The sequence below is a fragment of the Bufo gargarizans genome, chromosome 3 (genome assembly GCF_014858855.1).
Source record: "Bufo gargarizans isolate SCDJY-AF-19 chromosome 3, ASM1485885v1, whole genome shotgun sequence".
In the NCBI taxonomy this organism is placed as follows: Eukaryota; Metazoa; Chordata; class Amphibia; order Anura; family Bufonidae; genus Bufo; species Bufo gargarizans.
The window spans coordinates 45,008,749-45,030,234 of NC_058082.1; positions in this window are offsets into that span (position 1 = coordinate 45,008,749).

Genomic DNA, 21,486 nt, shown 5'->3' on the forward strand with positions numbered 1-21,486 from the left:
CCTATGACTACTCTGATTCATATCCTCTTCATGTACTCTGAATCTGGCTTCTATGATCTTAACTTCTTTCTGCCTTTCCAGACTTTTCATCTGTTGGTGCTGTGCTTCCATTTCAGCTTCCATTTGATGGTGCTGTGCTTCCATTTGACAGCGCTGCTTCCATTTGACAGCGCTGTGCCTCGATGGCAGCTTCCATCTCAATTTCTGCTCTCTTGACAGCAAGTTCAGGTAATTCCTTTATTTGTGCTGAAATACTTGAGGACTCTGATATGTGGATTGCACTTCTGCTAGCAAGTTCTCTCATGAGCTTTACTAAATCTTTAGTGATCGCAGTACACGTGTCCATGTTCCTTACAATATCCTGGGAAGGTGTCGTAAACGACCGCAGGTTGGCATATGCTGCCATAAGCTCTGATTCAGATTCTTCTACCGTCTCTACCATATCACTCAAGTTACTTTGTATACTTTCTTGTTTTAGCTTTCTACGAATGTCTTTAATGTATGATTTCCACCTATCATACAACTGGGTAAACTTTTTCTCTTTTAATGCTGCTTCTTTCTCCAAATTTTCCAGCATCTTTGGGGTCAGTTTTCTGGCACTTGATGAACGTCTTAGTTCATCTGTTTGGGCTATATTTGTTTGAGGCAAGACTAATGCTGCATCAGACTCTTCTACCACAGACAGGTTTCCTTGTTCTACTCTATCTATCTTTGTATCCTCTAACAGTGGCATGGTAATACCAGGCTCAGACATTTTACTTCAAATGCTATAACAATCAATACAAATATTAAAGGACCTTTCACTTTAAATGCAATATTGACAAATGCAGAAATAAATGACTTTCACTTTAAATGCAATACTGACAAAATGCAGAAATAAATGACTTTCACTTTAAATACTTTAGAGTCTGTGTACTACAAACTGTCCGTTGTTTTACTTTAAAGTCTTTTATTCCTGAACACAAAAATGTCACTTTATACCAAAACCTATGTGCAATGATAAGTAATAAGGAAAGCTCTGACCTTATTCTGAAGAGCAGGAAAAAATGTCTGTCTTAAAGGAGACGTGTCTTTTTTTGCTGTGATGTGATGTTCTGTGCTGACTTGCGATGCTCTGTGCAGACTTGCGATGTTCTGTGCTGACTTGCGATTCTTTGTGCTAACTTGCGATGCACTGGCTTGGATACACTGCTGCAGACCTTGGGCCTAGTGGCGGGAAACTAGCTAGCTGCAGTACGTGGTCAGGGAACAGTTGCTGCGCAGCGGTATATGCTGGTGCTCTGCTGCTCTAATGCGCTCTTTACTGTGCAAGTTGAGGAGCGCTCTCACTTCGCCCTCTGAGGGTAATAGTTCCACTGTGGCAGGCGCAGCACTATGAAGTGCCTTTTGCGCTGTGGCATTAGAAGAATTTTGGTATCTCTGACTTTTAGTCTAACCAGACTGTCTATTACTCTGTAATTCCTCTAGCGCCGTTCTATGGAAACAGTAGGTTTAAAGAGCACACCAAATACTTGAAATAACTTCTTTATTAACTTCAACTTTTCTTCATATATAACACTGCCGCCTCCGCAGCAGATAGTCCATGTACATAACACGTGTTGAAAATATATCACAAAATGGCGGTATGCATAAGATGGTGGTTTAACTGTTCAATCTTGTCATTCAACATAAAATGGTGGATATATTTCTCTCTTGAGTATCTGTACTCTCACTTTAAGTTATTTAAGCACTTTATTATCTCTCTGAGAGATATATCTGAGGTCTAACTAATAGTTCTACTTGCAGAATTTGGTCGCAATTTGCAGTATGCAGTTAGGAGTAACTATTTGCAGATTGGTTGAGTATGATCTGTTATGGTTGTATGCAATTTGGATTGCAATATGGAATTTGAATTGTGAACTTTGTAGTTTGCAATTGAATTTGTAGTTTGCAATTGGTGGAACTGTAAGTAAACACACATATAACCAGTTCAGTATGCAGTTCTATTCACTATATTAACAGTAGGAACATTATATAACTGTTCTAAATACCTATTTTGGCCTCTCTGCTTCCATAAAACCCAGCTCTTAGTGGAGTGAATGTTTGTTCAGCTCCTCTCCTCTGGTGTAATGATTCTAGCAGCTCCTGCTAGGGGAATTTCCCACACAGGCTGTATGTGAGGCTGGCTGTGATTGGTCAAAACTCCTGCTGTGTGAGGCTGGCTGTGATTGGTCAAGACTCCTGCCCAGCAACAACAGTTTAACTCTATGCTTTCTGTTGTTTCTGCTGTGTCATTGAGCTTACCTTACATCCATATAATGAAAAGGCATATTATCTTTTCTGCTTCTGTGGACACAATATATAACAGTTTTATGACATCCAAACATCAAGTCACTATAAATAATTCTGCTTTTGTCTTTAACACACAAACATAAGAACTATATTAAGGTAATTGGCAGGTCTAGCTGTATAAACACACAAGTTATATTAGCAACCTAGGACAGGTTTTAGCTGGCCAGCTACACAGCAGGATGACAGTGCTGAGGCACCAGGAGGAAGAGGACGATAGTAAAGTAAGGAATCTAAAGAAAAATCTGTGATAAACTCTGTAGAGACGAGACGCGGCTGAAAGAAGGTATCATGGCGGTCTAATCTCCGAATGAAGACGTTGAGGAATGAGTCTACATCAGAGGAGACGTGATTGGATGTAAGGGGTATGTGCTGCTGTATTCTACTGTATTTTGTGTACCAATATATGTAATGTCCATCCAAATATTTATTTCATGGTAGGGTTTGGGGGGGAACTCAGGCGACACTCTGCGTGTTCTGAATTCTAGGGCCTCCCATCCATCTACTAAATTATCTGTACTCAAAGAGTTATCACTGTGTTACTTGTGGCGTTACATAGGACTGCAGTTGACATCTACTACATTATCTGTAAAAAAAAAGGTGTCGACATGTTGGGGGGGAAGGGTGCACCCATTCTTCCCCCAGGACACACCTTGGACTTTTGGGGTCTTCTGCCTGGTGGTGGCTGGTGTGCTCTTGATGGTGGATGGTTGGTAGGGTGCAAGGACGGAGAGTAGGCATGGATGGGGGGAAGGCAGATATGATGGAGTCAATGACCAGGCCCGTTTGGTTGCATTCAATAAAGTCTCTCTTTACTGAATAGATAATGGGAGTAGTAGTTCATATAGCAAGAAAAGACACAGTTCTGAAGTTTGTTACAGAGTAGGCTTCCTCCAACAGTTGTGTATTGGCAGTAGCAATGATGGTAGTAGTAGTCTCACACTAAGTTCACTTTGCAGTCCTGCCAAATACCCACAGGCGTACAATTCCATCCTCATTAGGTCTTTCTGCAATTCCCAGGCTGAGGGGTGTGGATCTTAGATTTGGACGGCCAGTCCTTCTCCAAGTGTGGTGGGCGCTGAAGCAATATCCCCTATCCACAAGCAGTAAAGCCTTATTGCCATAAACGTGCGGCACCTTACTGTCTGAACCCAGTGTGGACCTGAAAAGTGGCTCTAAACCTTCTAAGGTGTCTGATCGCTCTCACTCAGCGGCAGTCCTCTGTCCGCTTGTCCTCTGGCAGCTTTTCGGTCACAGGAATGGTGTTTCCTGGACTAGGCTTCTTTTTGGGCTCAGACAACTCCACTAACCAGGGGCCGGGGCCAGCCCTATGCCATGGAAACCAGACTAAGACTGCCACCGTTTGTTTGTTGTCCATACGCAGCCATTTGGGATATATAGGCCAGCACTTTTAGCAGGGATCCACTGGGTCACTGCAAATGGAGTGGCACTAATATGTCAGCTGCTCCTTCTCCATCACGGAAAGCTGCGTTCCAGTCTTATTGCTGTTTTAAAGGATTGATTGAGATTAGAAACCACTGACTATGGGCTGTAGTTAGTATCCGCCTGAATGGGGATAAGCTGCAGTACCAGGCTCAACCCATGGACAAGAGAGGCGCTGTTTCTGGGAAAATAAAAAAAAGCAGATTCCTTTATCTAATCTCATACAACCCCTTTAATAGTCTGTTTTAGTAAATACTTGTATTCCCTATGAAATATCAATTCCAAAGCACCTTTTCTTAGACCTTTGTGTTGTGCCGTTCCTCCGTTACTCCTCCTAGTAATTTAATGACTGTACTGACAGGTGGGTGTTACCATCCCTCTTGCTAGAAGGATGTGTCGCTACACAATCGGACAATGGCAGACTGTGAGAGGACACACCTCCAACTGATAACACACAGTCGTACATTTACTTGTACATTTCCAGGAGGAATAACTGAGGGACAGCACAATGCAGAGGTTGTAAGACAAGATGGTGCAGAATTGCTATGTCAAGGGGAACACAAGTATTTATGAGAACAGACACATCAGGAGAGGTGACCAGTCCTCACATATTGCATGCAGTGATCTATAAGGGCTATGAAATGCGTCAGCAGCATTGATAAGTGGGGGTGGAAGGCACGCTGTCACATTTTTCTCTTCACCTCTCAAGGTTTGCAGCCTGGCCGTGTTGCTGATGGATCCAGCTAGACCAACCTTATTATAATGCACGGCTGAGATTGAAGAATAGACATTCCCACAGCAGCACAGAGTGTTTCAAGAGATGCTACAATGTCACCAAAACATATTGCACTAATTCATGGTAATAACCGCTATACACAAGGCTGTAGCCCAGGACACCTTGAGCGAGTGCTTTGCCTCAGGCAACATTTCACAGCAGTCTGCAGAATTCCTGACGTGTGCCCGTCCCTGGGATCACATGCTTAGAGGGGAGGCCGTGTACAAGGATGGTGCCAGCGTATAACATGAGAGCGATGGGGGAAGAGAGCCTGCTGCTTCCTACCAGCCCAGCAGTCATGAGTCATTTTGGGAGTTTATATATCCAGCATGTTATTAATTAGACCCCTAAAATAATATTTTATTTGGTATACGTTAAAAATCCCTAAGGGATTCACTTATAAACTATAGGACATACATACACAAAGTGACCATAAACCACATCCAAAGAAGATATATCGTTATTTGGGGTAAGGGGAGATCGCTGTCCCTAAGTCTACCCCTGTCCTAAAGCCCTTTGCCCAGGGAGGGCTCCTGATGGTGGAGACCCCCTGTCCACGTGCCTATGCTGCTAGCCCTTCCTACTCCCTATAAGAGGTGAAGAGAGGCATGTGGACTGGTTTTGAAGGTAAGGGATTAGGATGTCGTATTAGTCAGCTATATAAATAGACTGGATGGGAATTAAACAATTAAAGACACACTGGTGATACGGACAGACACAGCCAGTATAGGGCCGGGTCACATGAAATCGGTGCTCAAAACCAAATGCCGGCTTAGAGGCCTGAGTGCACCAAAGAAGAAAAGACGCTCTACCAGGGGTGGGGACATAAAGATATATCGATAATGATACTTATGCCTGTTTAGGACTCCATCACGTGTGATCCACATCTATATCCACATCCTATAAGGGACAGGAAACAGATGTATTCCACAGTCAAAATCAATGTATACACATCTAGATATAAGCGCATTCACTGGTAGGTGTAAACTCACGGTTTGGTGGGTATAATTGACCTCTGTTGGTCTCCTGTCATGGTAGCTTGACAAGGCATACACTATAGATAAAGTGCATCATTAATGGTGGGCATTGTTGCCAGTGCTCACAGAATATATATGGAGTTCGTGAGTCCTCTAGTTTCAAGTATATCCTACTTACATTGTGGAGTCTCTGCTGTGATCCATGTCCCCCCTGGTAGGCGAATTTCCACTGGTGCATCGGCTGTATTTAAAAGAGCCGCCACATCACGTCACTAATAGCTAAGTGGACGCCGGCTCTGCTCCATTTCCTGCTCATGGTTTGTTCCAACCGCGAACTTCTGCCTCTTCAGTTGGACCAAGGACCTACACTTGTTTGCCAGGCGACTCAAGTGGCAGAAGTTCTTCAAACAATCCAATAAACAAACATGCGACAGTCTGGGTCTGGATATATCCGATTATGCGGACTTCCAGACATTGATGGACCTTGGGGAGGAGAATAGAAGAAACCCGGGACATGGACCATATACGGACCTTAAGCTAAAAAGTAAAAAGATGCCGCCCCCTCATAACTATGAATGCATAGATATCTTCTTACAGATGGTAATATCAGATCTAGAGAAAATCGAGAAGATACGACCCAGGGAATATAATCTATCACGGGAGGAAATGTCTGCATTACAGTCGCTGGAACGGGATAAATCTATCATCATAAAGCCCTCTGACAAAGGGGGAAATTTAGTGATCCTGGACCAGCCCCTGTATGTGCAGATGTGTATGGACCTCCTCAAAGATAGAGGGGGATATGGTACTTTAACATCTAATCCTACTATACGCTTTAGGATGGAATTAAAAAATATACTGGATGAAGGTATTTGCAATAAAGTAATATCACCCACGGAATATGACTTTCTCCTGCCAATGTTCCCAAGTACAGCGACCTTCTATGGCCTCCCCAAGGTCCATAAGGGTACGAATCCACTAAAAGGTAGACCAATTATCTCAGGGGTGGATTCACTCACTCAAAACAGTGGAATCTACATTGATCGTGTCCTGAGTCAGTTCGTCGTGTCCCTACCGGCATACACTAGGGACACGATGGACTTCCTCAATAAAATTGACACCATCAATTTGGACCCGGGATGCCTACTCGCCAGTATTGACGTGGAGTCCCTATATAGCTCAATACCTCATGATAGAGGACTCCACGCCGTGGAATACTTCCTAGCGACTAGGGGGATATTCTGTAGGGAACATAATGCCTTTGTACTCAGGCTGCTTGAGTTTGTTCTGACCCACAACTATTTTCTATTTAATGGGCGGTTCTTCCACCAGCTCAGGGGGACGGCAATGGGGAGTCCCTGTGCCCCCTCATATGCCAATCTCTTCCTGGGCTGGTGGGAGGACACCCATATCTTTCCAGACCAGGACATGTGGTGGACAGACAAGATATTGGTCTGGACACGATATATCGATGACGTGTTCCTGGTCTGGAGGGGTGGATCGGATGAATTCAATAGGTTCATCACTGACATTAATGTTAATAATGTGGGCCTCCATTTTACATCAGAAATTGACTCTAAATCAATTGCCTTCCTGGATGTACGTATCACGATTGAGGGTGATAGGCTTACTGCAAACATGTTTAGGAAGACGACCGCAACCAATTCCCTCTTGCACTGGGATAGTCACCACCCGGTTCCCCTTAAACGAGGGATACCGAGGGGACAATATCTCCGTGCAAGGAGGAATTGTTCGGATAATCAAGCCTTCTTCAACGAAGCCAGGAAATTACAATCCAGGTTCAGAGAAAGAGGCTACCCACAGCAACCGTTGAACCTGGCATTTAAACATGCAGTATCCCAGGATCGTAGTAAATTATTAGTCCCAAAATTAAGAGATGGAGATACCGTGCAACCACCCCGTATTGTTTCCACCTATGACTCTGCGAATCAGGAGGTGAGGAGAATACTTGACAGATACTGGCCCATTTTACGGATGGACCAGGACCTGTCGGACGTCCTAACCCAAAAACCGGGTGTCTGTTACAGGCGGGGCAAAAGCCTTAAAGATCGCCTGGTGCATAGTCACTACGTTCCACCTGCCAGGGAGGGTACTTGGCTGGAACGTAAACCCCTTGGGATGTTTAGATGTGGCGCATGTAAAGCCTGCCAGTATATATCTACGGCTAAGGCTATAACTTGCAGTGCCACAGGACTGACAATTGACATCAGGGACTTCTGTAACTGTCGCAGTAAAGGGGCTATCTATATCTGCCAATGCCCCTGCCCGAAAGACTACATAGGGAAAACGATACGGGAACTACGCAGGAGGGTCTGTGAACACATAAATGACGTCAATAATAAAAAAATCACTCCAGTGGCTTCTCATGTTAATGATGTACATGGAGGGGACCCTCTCTGTCTAAAATTCTCCGTTCTGGAGCTCATACCACCTTCACCCAGAGGCGGTAATTGGGATAAGAAAATCCTGCAGAAGGAATGTGTGTGGATACACAGATTTCACTCTCAGGCACCCACTGGCATTAATGAAAGGTTGACATTTTCCTGTTTTCTATGAGATATGACAGTGCCCGTAATTTCCCTATTTCTGTTCTTTAAATAAGCCTAGCTTCATGTGAAGATAAGGAATGTACCGAAGATTAGACCACATGCGTGAAGCATGAAAATAACATATCAGATTGGACATAAGTGACGCAATATCGGGTCACTGTCCATAGGTTAACCACGCACTCTGGTTATCTCTATATAGGATGCACATATAAAATCTACTTTACCATATGCCGGAATACATACTTTTCAGTGTTTAAATCATGTGCTCCATACTGTTAAGAGGTATCATTTGATTTGGGTGCCCAAAATATGAACCTTCCCCGATATGATTGACAGTCTCTATATGCTGGGATCATATACCATGGCCAAGTGTATGTTAATGACAGCAGTCTATACCTGCCAAGTCCCATCAGAGCCATGATGGAGTAATTAGTCATATACTTGAACATGATTAAAAACTAGGTGGGACTGAGCCATCAGGGACTGAATATCATATGATAAATAGTTTATCTTGCTTGATCACATACCCATCCATTTTTAAAGAAACTGTAGGGAATTAGATCGCAAGATTGTAGGACCGGAAGTGGCCCCGTGGAACGCACGTGCGCTCCACCATCCAGGAAGGAGCTGCTGGCTGAGTTTGAGTCAATCAGCCCATAGGAGCGAGCACTTCCGGTGTTTGGAACGCACGTGCGTTCCACCATCCAGGAAGGAGCTGCTGGCTGAGTTTGAGTTAATCAGCCCATAGGAGCGAGCACTTCCGGTGCTTGGAACGCACGTGCGTTCCATGAGCAGGAAATGGAGCAGAGCCGGCGTCCACTTAGCTATTAGTGACGTGATGTGGCGGCTCTTTTAAATACAGCCGATGCACCAGTGGAAATTCGCCTACCAGGGGGGACATGGATCACAGCAGAGACTCCACAATGTAAGTAGGATATACTTGAAACTAGAGGACTCACGAACTCCATATATATTCTGTGAGCACTGGCAACAATGCCCACCATTAATGATGCACTTTATCTATAGTGTATGCCTTGTCAAGCTACCATGACAGGAGACCAACAGAGGTCAATTATACCCACCAAACCGTGAGTTTACACCTACCAGTGAATGCGCTTATATCTAGATGTGTATACATTGATTTTGACTGTGGAATACATCTGTTTCCTGTCCCTTATAGGATGTGGATATAGATGTGGATCACACGTGATGGAGTCCTAAACAGGCATAAGTATCATTATCGATATATCTTTATGTCCCCACCCCTGGTAGAGCGTCTTTTCTTCTTTGGTGCACTCAGGCCTCTAAGCCGGCATTTGGTTTTGAGCACCGATTTCATGTGACCCGGCCCTATACTGGCAACTTTTGAGTCACATACAATGGCTTGCACATGTAATATGTAATATATAATTACACCTCCTGATGATCCCACAATCTACACGTGGGTGAAACGCGTCGAGGCAAGCGAGGTGTTTGACTACCACGTCAACCCTAGATAGTATATGGTTATAACACCAATACTAAATAAGTGTATGTTCGTATATTCGTGTTTTTTTTTGTGTCTGTCCGTATCACCAGTGTGTCTTTAATTGTTTAATTCCCATCCAGTCTATTTATATAGCTGACCAATACGACATCCTAATCCCTTACCTTCAAAACCAGTCCACATGCCTCTCTTCACCTCTTATAGGGAGTAGGAAGGGCTAGCAGCATAGGCACGTGGACAGGGGGTCTCCACCATCAGGAGCCCTCCCTGGGCAAAGGGCTTTAGGACAGGGGTAGACTTAGGGACAGCGATCTCCCCTTACCCCAAATAACGATATATCTTCTTTGGATGTGGTTTATGGTCACTTTGTGTATGTATGTCCTATAGTTTATAAGTGAATCCCTTAGGGATTTTTAACGTATACCAAATAAAATATTATTTTAGGGGTCTAATTAATAACATGCTGGATATATATACAATACAGTTACCCCCTTATATCAATGTTTACTGATTTTTGCTGGATTTATATGATTTAATTTTGGGAGTTTGCCTCCTTTATGGTAGAGAGCAGCATTTACCTGTCACCACCAGCAGGGGGTGATCTGGGTACATATCCTATACAGGCTATTGGGCACCATATACAGCTGTCCTCCTTTATGAGACTGGCTGTCTTTTTATGTCCAGATTATTTTTCTTATTGTTTCTTTATAGTGATACGGCTTCAAATCAATCTCCTGTGTTCTCATTAAACTGATAACATTCTGTCTGCCTGCAGTCATCCCTAGAGGGAGCTAGGGAGCTGAGGAGCTTACTGCATGTGATTTATACAGCCACCACTAGAGGGAGCTCAGGAGCTTACTGCATGTGATTTATACAGCCACCACTAGAGGGAGCTCAGGAGCTTACTGCATGTGATGTATACAGCCACCACTAGAGGGAGCTCAGGAGCTTTATGCATGTGATTTATACAGCCACCAGGAGAGGGAGCTCAGGAGCTTACTGCATGTGATTTATACAGTCACCAGGAGAGGGAGCTTACTGCATGTGATTTATACAGTCACCAGGAGAGGGAGCTTACTGCATGTGATTTATACAGCCACCACGAGAGGGAGCTCAGGAGCTTACTGCATGTGATTTATACAGCCACCAGGAGGGGGAGCTCAGGAGCTTACTGCATGTGATTTATACAGCCACCAGGAGAGGGAGCTGAGGAGCTTACTGCATGTGATTTATACAGCCACCAGGAGAGGGAGCTCAGGAGCTTACTGCATGTGATTTATACAGTCACCACTAGAGGGAGCTCAGGAGCTTACTGCATGTGATTTATACAATCACCACTAGAGGGAGCTCAGGAGCTTACTGCATGGGATGTCCTATTCTTGTCCGCAATTTCTATGAGAGTGCCGGCGATGTGTGGTCCTCAAAAGCGGAACGCACATTGCCGTTGTCCGTGTTTTGTGGATCCGCAAAACACATACGGACGTGTTAATGGACCCTTATACAGCCACCACTAGATGGATCTCAGGAGCTTACTGTAGGTGATTTATACAGCCACCACTAGATGGAAACATCAGTAAGCTCCTGAGCCCCCTCTAGTGGTGGCTGTATAAATCATATGCAGTAATCTCCTGAGCTCCCTCTAGTGGTGGCTGTATAAATCACATACAGTAGGCTCCTGAGCTCCCTCTCCTGGTGGCTGTATAAATCACATGCAGTAAGCTCCTGAGCTCACTATAGTGGTGGCTGTATACATCACATGCAATAAGTTCCTGAGCTCCCTCTCATGGTGGTTGTAGAAATCCCATGCAGTAAGCTCCTGAGCTCCATCTGGTGGTGACTGTGTAAATCACAAAAAGTAAGCTCCTGAGCTCCCTCTAATGGTGGCTGTATACATCACATACAGTAAGCTCCTGAGCTCCATCTGGTGGCGGCTGTATAAATCACATGCAGTAAGCTCCTGAGCTTCCTCTAGTGGTGACTGTAGAAATCACATGCAGTAATCTCCTGAGCTCCCTCTAGTGGTGACTGTATAAATCATATGCAGTAAGCTCCTGAGCACCATCTAGTAGTGACTGTATAAATCACATGCAGTAAGCTCCTGAGCTCCCTCTAGTGGTGACTGTATAAATCACATGCAGTAAGCTCCTGAGCTCCCTCTAGTGGTGACTGTATAAATCATATGCAGTAAGCTCCTGAGCACCATCTAGTGGTGGCTGTATAAATCACATGCAGTAAGCTCCTGAGCACCATCTAGTGGTGGTTATAAGAAGTCAGCACAGACAATTTGGAGGTCTATATTAGATAAATGAAGCTTCGACTACTTTACACCAATTTTAAGAAATTAATCAGTGCAGAATTGCTGCTTAGTGGACGCTCCTCTTACGCTTTGAAGTCCCAGGGACTCTTGTAGAGTGAAATAGGTTTTGGTGTTGGGGTAACAGACATTGGCGTGCAGCGCAGACTTTGGCTGGTCATTCATGGCTTTATTCTGGAGCTCAGGATGGGCCAATAAATGGTCTATTAAGAAGAGAAAGCCAGGGTCCCCAGTATGCTGCCGGGCATAGAAGGCTCTTACTGGAAGGTGCCCCACTAACCATAGGTGGTGCTGTCCAACCTCCTGGTTCTGACCCGTCTTCACATTATGTCTTCATGTCATCCTCCTGTTTCCCATATACTGTTCCTGGTGAGGACCTCTGACCCAGCCTGGACAGTCCATACTTGCACAGTCCCCGCACCCCAGTTTCCACTCCTCCAGCGAGAACCCTAAGATCTTTCATCTCGTCAGTATCTTCCCCGATGAACACGGCTTCTGGATGCAGACCGTTACTGCCCTCCAGTGATCAGGGAGCGGCTGTCACCCAGGTGTCGCGTCAGTAACGTGGTCAAGACCTCTGCTTGTTGTCAGTGAATGAAAATAGAGTTATATATGCTCTTCTTCCACCATAACGGTTATTTACGCCTCCGTGTTCACCAGCCCCATATATACTGGGCTGCTAATAATGTGAAAACGGAAGAAGAACCCAACTGTTTTAGTGGTCAGTGCTGGTTATTACACCCTGCAGCAAAACCATCTCCATGCATGTTTTAAATTGCTCATATTTTTTCACACCGACACCTTAAATCATGTTCCCACACTCTCTCTGCAATGCATGGGAAATCTGGCTTTCTATTTGAAGATGGCCGCTGACTGCTCCCTCTCCAGACCTGTGGGGGGAGGCAGTGTTAGGCCAGGACGGCTACGGCAGCCAAATCTGGCATCCAAGGACCCACAGGGGCTGAAGCTCATTCCGACATACGGCCTCAGGCACATCCAGATGCTGGACAAGCCATTATGCCTCCTTAGGGATGCATTTTATTAAGTGATTGCTCAGCACGGCATCTGGCCCAGCTGTGATGACAGAGGACATTGATGCTGGATTTCTGCTGAGCAATGGATAATGCTTTGAAGTGTCAGAATCCCCTTCTATAAGGCATGTGACGTCGGAGTGCCCGATATACACTCACCTAAAGAATTATTAGGAACACCATACTAATACAGTGTTGGACCCCCTTTTGCCTTCAGAACTGCCTTAATTCTACGTGGCATTGATTCCACAAGGTGCTGATAGCATTCTTTAGAAATGTTGGCCCATATTGATAGGATAGCATCTTGCAGTTGATGGAGATTTGAGTAATGCACATCCAGGGCACGAAGCTCCCGTTCCACCACATCCCAAAGATGCTCTATTGGGTTGAGATCTGGTGACTGTGGGGCCATTTTAGTACAGTGAACTCATTGTCATGTTCAAGAAACCAATTTGAAATGATTTGAGCTTTGTGACATGGTGCATTATCCTGCTGGACGTAGCCATCAGAGGATGGGTACATGGTGGTCATGAAGGGGTGGACATGGTCAGAAACAATGCTCAGGTAGCCCGTGGCATTTAAACGATGGCAAATTGGCACTAAGGGGCCTAAAGTGTGCCCAGAAAACATCCCCCACACCATTACACCACCACCACCAGCCTGCACAGTGGTAACAAGGCATGATGGATACATGTTCTCATTCTGTTTACGCCAAATTCGGACTCTACCATTTGAATGTCTCAACAGAAATCGAGACTCATCAGACCAGGCAACATTTTTCCAGTCTTCAACAGTCCAATTTTGGTGAGCTCGTGCAAATTGTAGCCTCTTTTTCCTATTTGTAGTGGAGATGAGTGGTACCCAGTGGGGTCTTCTGCTGTTGTAGCCCACCTTTCTTTCCCATTCTGACATTCAGTTTGGAGTTCAGGAGATTGTCTTGACCAGGACCACAACCCAACATGCATTGAAGCAACTGCCATGTGATTGGTTGACTAGATAATCGCATTAATGAGAAATAGAACAGGTGTTCCTAATAATTCTTTAGGTGAGTGTATGTCAGGAAGCAGGCAACGTGCAATTATCAAGCCTTAGGGCTGAGCGCAACAACAGGCATTGCTGTTATACGGTAGACATCGGAGGGTCCACATGACATCTGCACCTCTTAGGATAAGGGGCACGGATGCTATTCCGCCGCTCACAGGGGAGTCGTGAGGCGGAGAGGATAGGAGTGGTGGCAGCAGTGAGAATGGAGGTGGTAGTACTCACTGTGGCGATCCTGCTTCAGCTCTCCCCAGGCTCTTCACACAGTGAAGGGAGGGGAACACTCTTCACTCTGGTTCGGGGGTCTCCTGCCTGATGGTGTTTGGGGTGCCCTTGATATTAGTGGATTGAGTGGCATAAAAATTGACCTTTGTGACTTGCATAAGACATCATGTGGTGTGCAGACACTGAACCAGCAGGGAGCAGCAGTGAGAGCTCCCTTAGGCAGTTGCAGATAGTGAACTCACTCAGTTTCTCTCTTGTGGGATGGATCAGATGTCTCCCCCTGCTGCTCTCCCTCCCCTCTCACAGCAACACAAAAAGAGAAGCTGCAGCTCCATCCCCCCACTACCTTCCCTCCTGTTTTCTTGTTACTGTTTTACATTAGATGTATTTCTTTTTTCCTTCCACTTACGTCATCCAGTCTTAAAGTCACAAAGAGGGTGAACTTGCTGGTGCACAAGTCCTCTCCTTTCCTTCCTGTCTTCTTTTTAGTTTTACACTAGACGGATCTGAGGCTCGCCCTCCCACAGCATGATGCAGTCTTAGGGCTCGTTCACACCAGCATTCATTATTTCCATTATTCTTTTCTGTTATCGGAGCAGAACAATGAAAATAACATGAGAGCAGGATTTGGCACATAACTGACATGAACTGAGCAAACAGATCTGTTCAGTGTCTGTCTGGGGAACACGTTTTTTTTCAGAAAGGCCTGCATTTTTTGACAAAATCTGTGGAGCCTCCAACACAGATGTGAACTTGCCTTTACAGAGTGAGAGAGAACCTGCAGCTGCATCTCCTTCTTCCACCTCTTCTCTGTCTTTTGCTTTTTGTTTTAACCTAGACGCATTTTAGCTTCCGCTCCCCTCTCGCAGCATGCAGATTAACATAGAGAGAGAGAGAACCTGCAGCTGCATCTCCTTCTTCCCTCTTCTCCCTGTCGGTTACTTACTGTTTTACACCAAATGGATTTTTGGGTGACTGGGATGGTTTGTAAATATTTGCAAAGATCCTGCAGGGATGACGATGTTTACTTTCTCCTAATAAGATATATTATTAAGTTTAATGTATTCACCAAAGCTAAGAAACTTGAGCAGAGTGTAACAACTTCATCTCCTTCTTCCACCTCTTCTCTGTCTTTTGCTTTTTGTTTTAACTAAGACGCATTTTAGCTTCCGCTCCCCTCTCGCAGCATGCAGATTAACATAAAGAGAGAGAGAACCTGCAGCTTCACCTCCTTCTTCCACCTCTTCTCTGTCCTTTGCTTTTTGTTTTAACCTAGACGCATTTTTGCTTCCGCTCCCCTCTCGCAGCATGCAGATTAACATAAAGAGAGAGAACCTGCAGCTGCATCTCCTTCTTCCCTCTTCTCCCTGTCGGTTACTTACTGTTTTACACCAAATGGATTTTTGGGTGACTGGGAGGGTTTGTAAATATTTGCAAAGATTCTGCAGGGATGAAGATGTTTACTTTCTTCTAATAAGATATATTATAAAGTTTAATGTATTCACCAAAGCTAAGAAACTTGAGCAGAGTGTAACTTGAAGCTCCTGGACTCTAATTCAAAATCTTTAGCGGGCCCCTGACCTATCAGGTGCCATTTATAATACTGGATTATTGTATGCGATAGAGGGGTCTCCTTAGGCAGCTGGACCTACAGTAGTTGCAACAGGCATAGTTTAATGGACCTGATAACTCCATACAGAGTTCTTCTTTAAATCTATTGAATTCACACTGCACAGTCCAGCGAGGGATTATATCTGAAGGTTTCAGCCGCCTCGTAGAAATTAGATGACAATAACATGTAGAGAGGCCGCAGAGGATTACGGCTGAGCCTCTACCGTAGAACGTTTTTTTAGCCCAGCAGGTTTGGGCCTCAGTTTCTTTGCTGAAGGGAATCACCAAGGACCACACAAGATTTAGACTCAGGAGCTCCATCATCTCTTTCCTCCCCTCGGCGGCTTCAGTGCAAGAACCAAACATCGCCTTGTGAGTTGGCAGCGTAGAGGCAGACATTTTGCCTCTGGAGATGCCACCCTGTACACAGAGACTGGCATGTGTTCCAATGCCCAGGAGAGATCTGATAACATAAGTCAGAGCTGGCACAGAGCGGCCGTCTGCCACAATAATGGGATTACAGATCTTCCTATGAGTGATTGCCTTTTATACGGATATGTCGACACAGAATCCAGCAGGTTTGGAGGGGTTGGAGACTGGAGAATTCCCTGATGTTTAAGATTATGCAAATACATTATTAATCCCCCTCCATTACTGTCAGCAGCGGCGTCTTACAGATACCGACACAGCGGCAACATCTTTCAAGCATCTGTAGTCATCAGCAAGGGACATAATCAAAGGCAAGCGCAGGAAAAAGTAGACTAATCTGCAAGGAAAAGTGTCATACCTGACAATTTCATTTTTCTACTAAATGCTACATGCATATCATAATCCACTTTAAAACGCACCTCCGCCATATTGAGGCTCGTCCCCTTTGGTTAATATATGCCAATGTTCAGGTCATCTGTTTTTCCCTCACTGCTGCATTCAGCTGCTGGTCGTTTGCACTTGTTCTGTCTTTACTCTACTGGTAACCAACCTTCCATGTACTAGCATCCTGAGGAGCTTATGCTTATACCCAACAGACTGTCACGTCAGGGAGAGGACAGTGCACTCCCTAGCCTCCACCAAACCACTGTCCCTTCTTCCTCAAACGATCCACCGTAAACAGCGGCCTCCAACTGGGCGACAATCCCCCATCTAAGTGCATGAGGCCTAAATAGAGGGAGAAGTCAGACAGAACAAGGTCAAAACCTAATCAGAACATCAGGGTACAGCGCAAACCAAAACCAGTCTAAATAAAGGAGTAAATTCGGAACCAGAAAAAGAGACAAAACACAGGGTCAATACCAGACAGGGTCAGTGCCAGAAGATATGTCAGAGGTAAAGTCAGAAGTCAGAAGCATGGTCAGGGACAATCCAAATATGCTAGTGAGGTACAGAGGACCAATCACAGGCGACTGTGGCCAGCATCCATAGGGGGTCATTTGTTAAGAAGCCCATGTTAGTATTGGATGTGACAAAATTCCCAAGACCCCGTTTTGCGATTTAGTTAACGCCCGTGCAACTAAATTTGGTCATATGGGCTTTTTTTTAGGCTTGGGAGTGGTGGAGCCTGGAATATCCGCCCCGGTAAATTTACTAACATTTACAGGGGTAAAGGAGGAACGCAAACTACTCCAGTCAGAGGCCGGCGTAGCTGTCACTCCAGGCACACAGACTGCCCGAGTCTTCTATTAGGTGCCCCCTCCAGCATCGCAGGAGCTATCAAAGACCAACGTGAAAAGCCGCTCTTTGAAAATGACCGCCATAGTGTCCAAAAAATACAGTCATGCAGGGTACACATGCTAGGTGGTTGCACACCTCTAAAACCGGCCCAGAAGATTTGCATAATGACAGCAACTGGTAGCATAGCCTGAGCTCCTGACCACTTATCCGCAGTCTCTTCATCCGTTGTTCAATATCTCTCTCTTCCTCCTGGTTGCAGTCTCTTCCTCCTGGGCGCAGTCTCTTCCTCCTGGGCGCAGTCTCTTCCTCCTGGGCGCAGTCTCAATCTCTTGGAAGCTCAGCTGTTTCTTCTGCCGTCATTTTCCAGCACCAGAAGCAGCTGTCTGACAGTCACCATTACCAGTCATATTGGGGGTCATTTATGAACGGCGCTGCGCATGGTCTTGGCGTAAAAAAGGTTGTAAGGGCCTTTTTTGTAACTTTTTAAACACCAGTGCAAAAATATTTTGTCACACGGACATTTCTGCACAGTGCGAGTAGTGGGGGCATGGAGGGGACTGGTTTATCGGCCCGGACAGATTTAGGGCTCATTCAGACAGCCGTATGCTGTCCGCAAAAATGTGGATCCGTTTTTTGTGGACAGTTCAGCATTTCCGCAAAAAAACGTATTTAATTCCGCATTTTTGCGGACCTATAGACTTCAATGGGCACACGTCCTGATTTTCACTGACAAGTATAGGACATGTTTTGTTTTGCGGAGCTATAGAATGGAAGAAAAGGGCCCAATATAAGTAAATTGGGCCGCATCTAATCTGCAAAAAAACGGACCGCATTTTTGCGGACAGCATACGGCCTGGACACAGGTGTAAATGTTGGCGAAGAACAACTGCAGGCTAACTCCTCGCGCACAGACTGCCAGGACCAGGCGCACACCTCGCCATAAATTAGACGCATCCTCCGGGAAACAAAGACCGGCGTAAAAAGCCGGTCTTTATAAATGACCCCCATTGCCTCTCACGTAGCTCCTTTGCACCAACGATAAGCTTCAACCTAAATTTCTTCTAAAATATATTCAAATTTCTCCTAAAGCCAAAAGAATCTCAAACGTATCTGACCCATTTACATAACCCCTTATGTTTGCCATCCTCACTACTCCAAATGGTGTGGGCCGCACTATCAGCCCCGGCATATTCACTTTCATTGTGCGGGGATCAAAGACCGGCGTAAAATTCTGGTCCTTGTAAATGACCCCATTGTGTCTGCCAGACCTGATAGTCCACAGCTGCTCTTACAGTAAAGAATCCCTCCCTGTGAAATGTAACGCTGCGCCTCTTGGGCTGTGCCGACGGCGAGTCTGCAGAAGTTTTTGCAGCATTGATAAACGGTCTGTGCCTGCACCTTCTCTGTAACAGTATGGCCTCTACACGGTAGCAGCTGGTGGCTGGAAGGACACATATATAATACTGGATATTTACTACATGTGAAGATAAGGCTCCACCCGAAGTGTATCTAATCTACTATATGTGATACTGTCTACTAAGTCAGAGAATATAAACCAATCATGTGTGATACTGTCTGCTGATCTGTGTATCTAATCCTATCCTGTGTGATACTGTCTGCTGAGCTGTGTATCTAATCCTATCCTGTGTGATACTGTCTGCTGAGCTGTGTATCTAATCCTATCCTGTGTGATACTGTCTGCTGAGCTGTGTATCTAATCCTCTCCTGTGTGATACTGTCTGCTGAGCTGTGTATCTAATCCTATCCTGTGTGATACTGTCTGCTGAGCTGTGTATCTAATCCTACCCTGTGTGATACTGTCTGCTGAGCTGTGTATCTAATCCTGTGTGATACTGTCTGCTGAGCTGTGTATCTAATCCTATCCTGTGTGATACTGTCTGCTGAGCTGTGTATCTAATCCTATCATGTGTGATACTGTCTGCTGAGCTGTGTATCTAATCCTATCCTGTGTGATACAGTCTGCTGAGCTGTGTATCTAATCCTATCCTGTGTGATACTGTCTGCTGAGCTGTGTATCTAATCCTATCCTGTGTGATACTGTCTGCTGATCTGTGTATCTAATCCTATCATGTGTGATACTGTCTGCTGAGCTGTGTATCTAATCCTATCCTGTGTGATACTGTCTGCTGAGCTGTGTATCTAATCCTATCCTGTGTGATACTGTCTGCTGAGCCGTGTATCTAATCCTATCCTGTGTGATACTGCCTGCTGAGCTGTGTATCTAATCCTATCCTGTGTGATACTGTCTGCTGAGCTGTGTATCTAATCCTATCCTGTGTGATACTGTCTGCTGAGCCGTGTATCTAATCCTATCCTGTGTGATACTGTCTGCTGAGCCGTGTATCTAATCCTATCCTGTGTGATACTGTCTGCTGATCTGTGTATCTAATCCTATCCTGTGTGATACTGTCTGCTGAGCTGTGTATCTAATCCTATCCTGTGTGATACTGTCTGCTGAGCCGTGTATCTAATCCTATCCTGTGTGATACTGTCTGCTGATCTGTGTATCTAATCCTATCCTGTGTGATACTGTCTGCTGAGCTGTGTATCTAATCCTATCCTGTGTGATACTGTCTGCTGAGCTGTGTATCTAATCCTATCCTGTGTGATACAGTCTGCTGAGCTGTGTATCTAATCCTATCCTGTGTGATACTGTCTGCTGAGCTGTGTATCTAATCCTATCCTGTGTGATACTGTCTGCTGAGCTGTGTATCTAATCCTATCCTGTGTGATACTGTCTGCTGAGCTGTGTATCTAATCCTATCCTGTGTGATACTGTCTGCTGAGCTGTGTATCTAATCCTATCCTGTGTGATACTGTCTGCTGAGCTGTGTATCTAATCCTATCCTGTGTGATACTGTCTGCTGAGCTGTGTATCTCATCCTATCCTGTGTGATACTGTCTGCTGAGCTGTGTATCTAATCCTATCCTGTGTGATACTGTCTGCTGAGCTGTGTATCTAATCCTATCCTGCGTGATACTGTCTGCTGAGCTGTGTATCTAATCCTATCCTGCGTGATACTGTCTGCTGAGCTGTGTATCTAATCCTATCATGCGTGATACTGGCTGCTGAGCTGTGTATCTAATCCTATCCTGTGTGATACTGTCTGCTGAGCTGTGTATCTAATCCTATCCTGTGTGATACTGTCTGCTGAGCTGTGTATCTAATCCTATCCTGTGTGATACTGTCTGCTGCGCTGTGTATCTAATCCTATCATGTGTGATGCTGTCTGCTGAGCTGTGTATCTAATCCTATCCTGTGTGATACTGTCTGCTGCGCTGTGTATCTAATCCTATCCTGTGTGATACAGTCTGCAGAGTCGGTGGACAGTAGATCGGTTTGGATGATGTTACAGTAATTATCCAGATTATTGTAATCATCATTTGGAGGGAAAGCTTCTCTATCCAGAGAGATTATGTCAAGTATCAGCAGCTAATGGGTCAATTACCTTCTTCAGTTAAAACCTGCAGATCCTTGCATTAAAAGAACCTTGATTTTTGCTATGTCCTGTCCACCCACATTGAGAGCTGCTGTTCCCCTACGGGCCCCCAGGAGCAGGGGCCCAGCTACAACTCCTATGACTGCACCCTCCATACCAGCTCTGATATATCTGGGACTCATTCTATACTGACTACTGTATTTGTATTTTGCTCTTTTGTATCACACTGTGGATGGAAGCTGATGGCGCTATATAAAATGTAATAATCTATTGTTCCAATAACAGACATATACATGAACATTAGAAATATAGAGAAGTTTCCCCCCACCACACACACTAGATACAGATAAGGAGACAGTGGATGGCGTTGTATTCGTGCCCATGGCGGTACCTAAAACACATTCACAAATAATATAAAAATACCCGTCCATCAATCACAAGGACAAATCTTCTGGCCCTTCAGATGAGGATTCCCTTGAGCTTCTCCAGTTCTTGCCGATCTTCAAAGCTTTCACTTACAGAATATGTTCCAGGAGTGGAGATTACTGAAAAATTG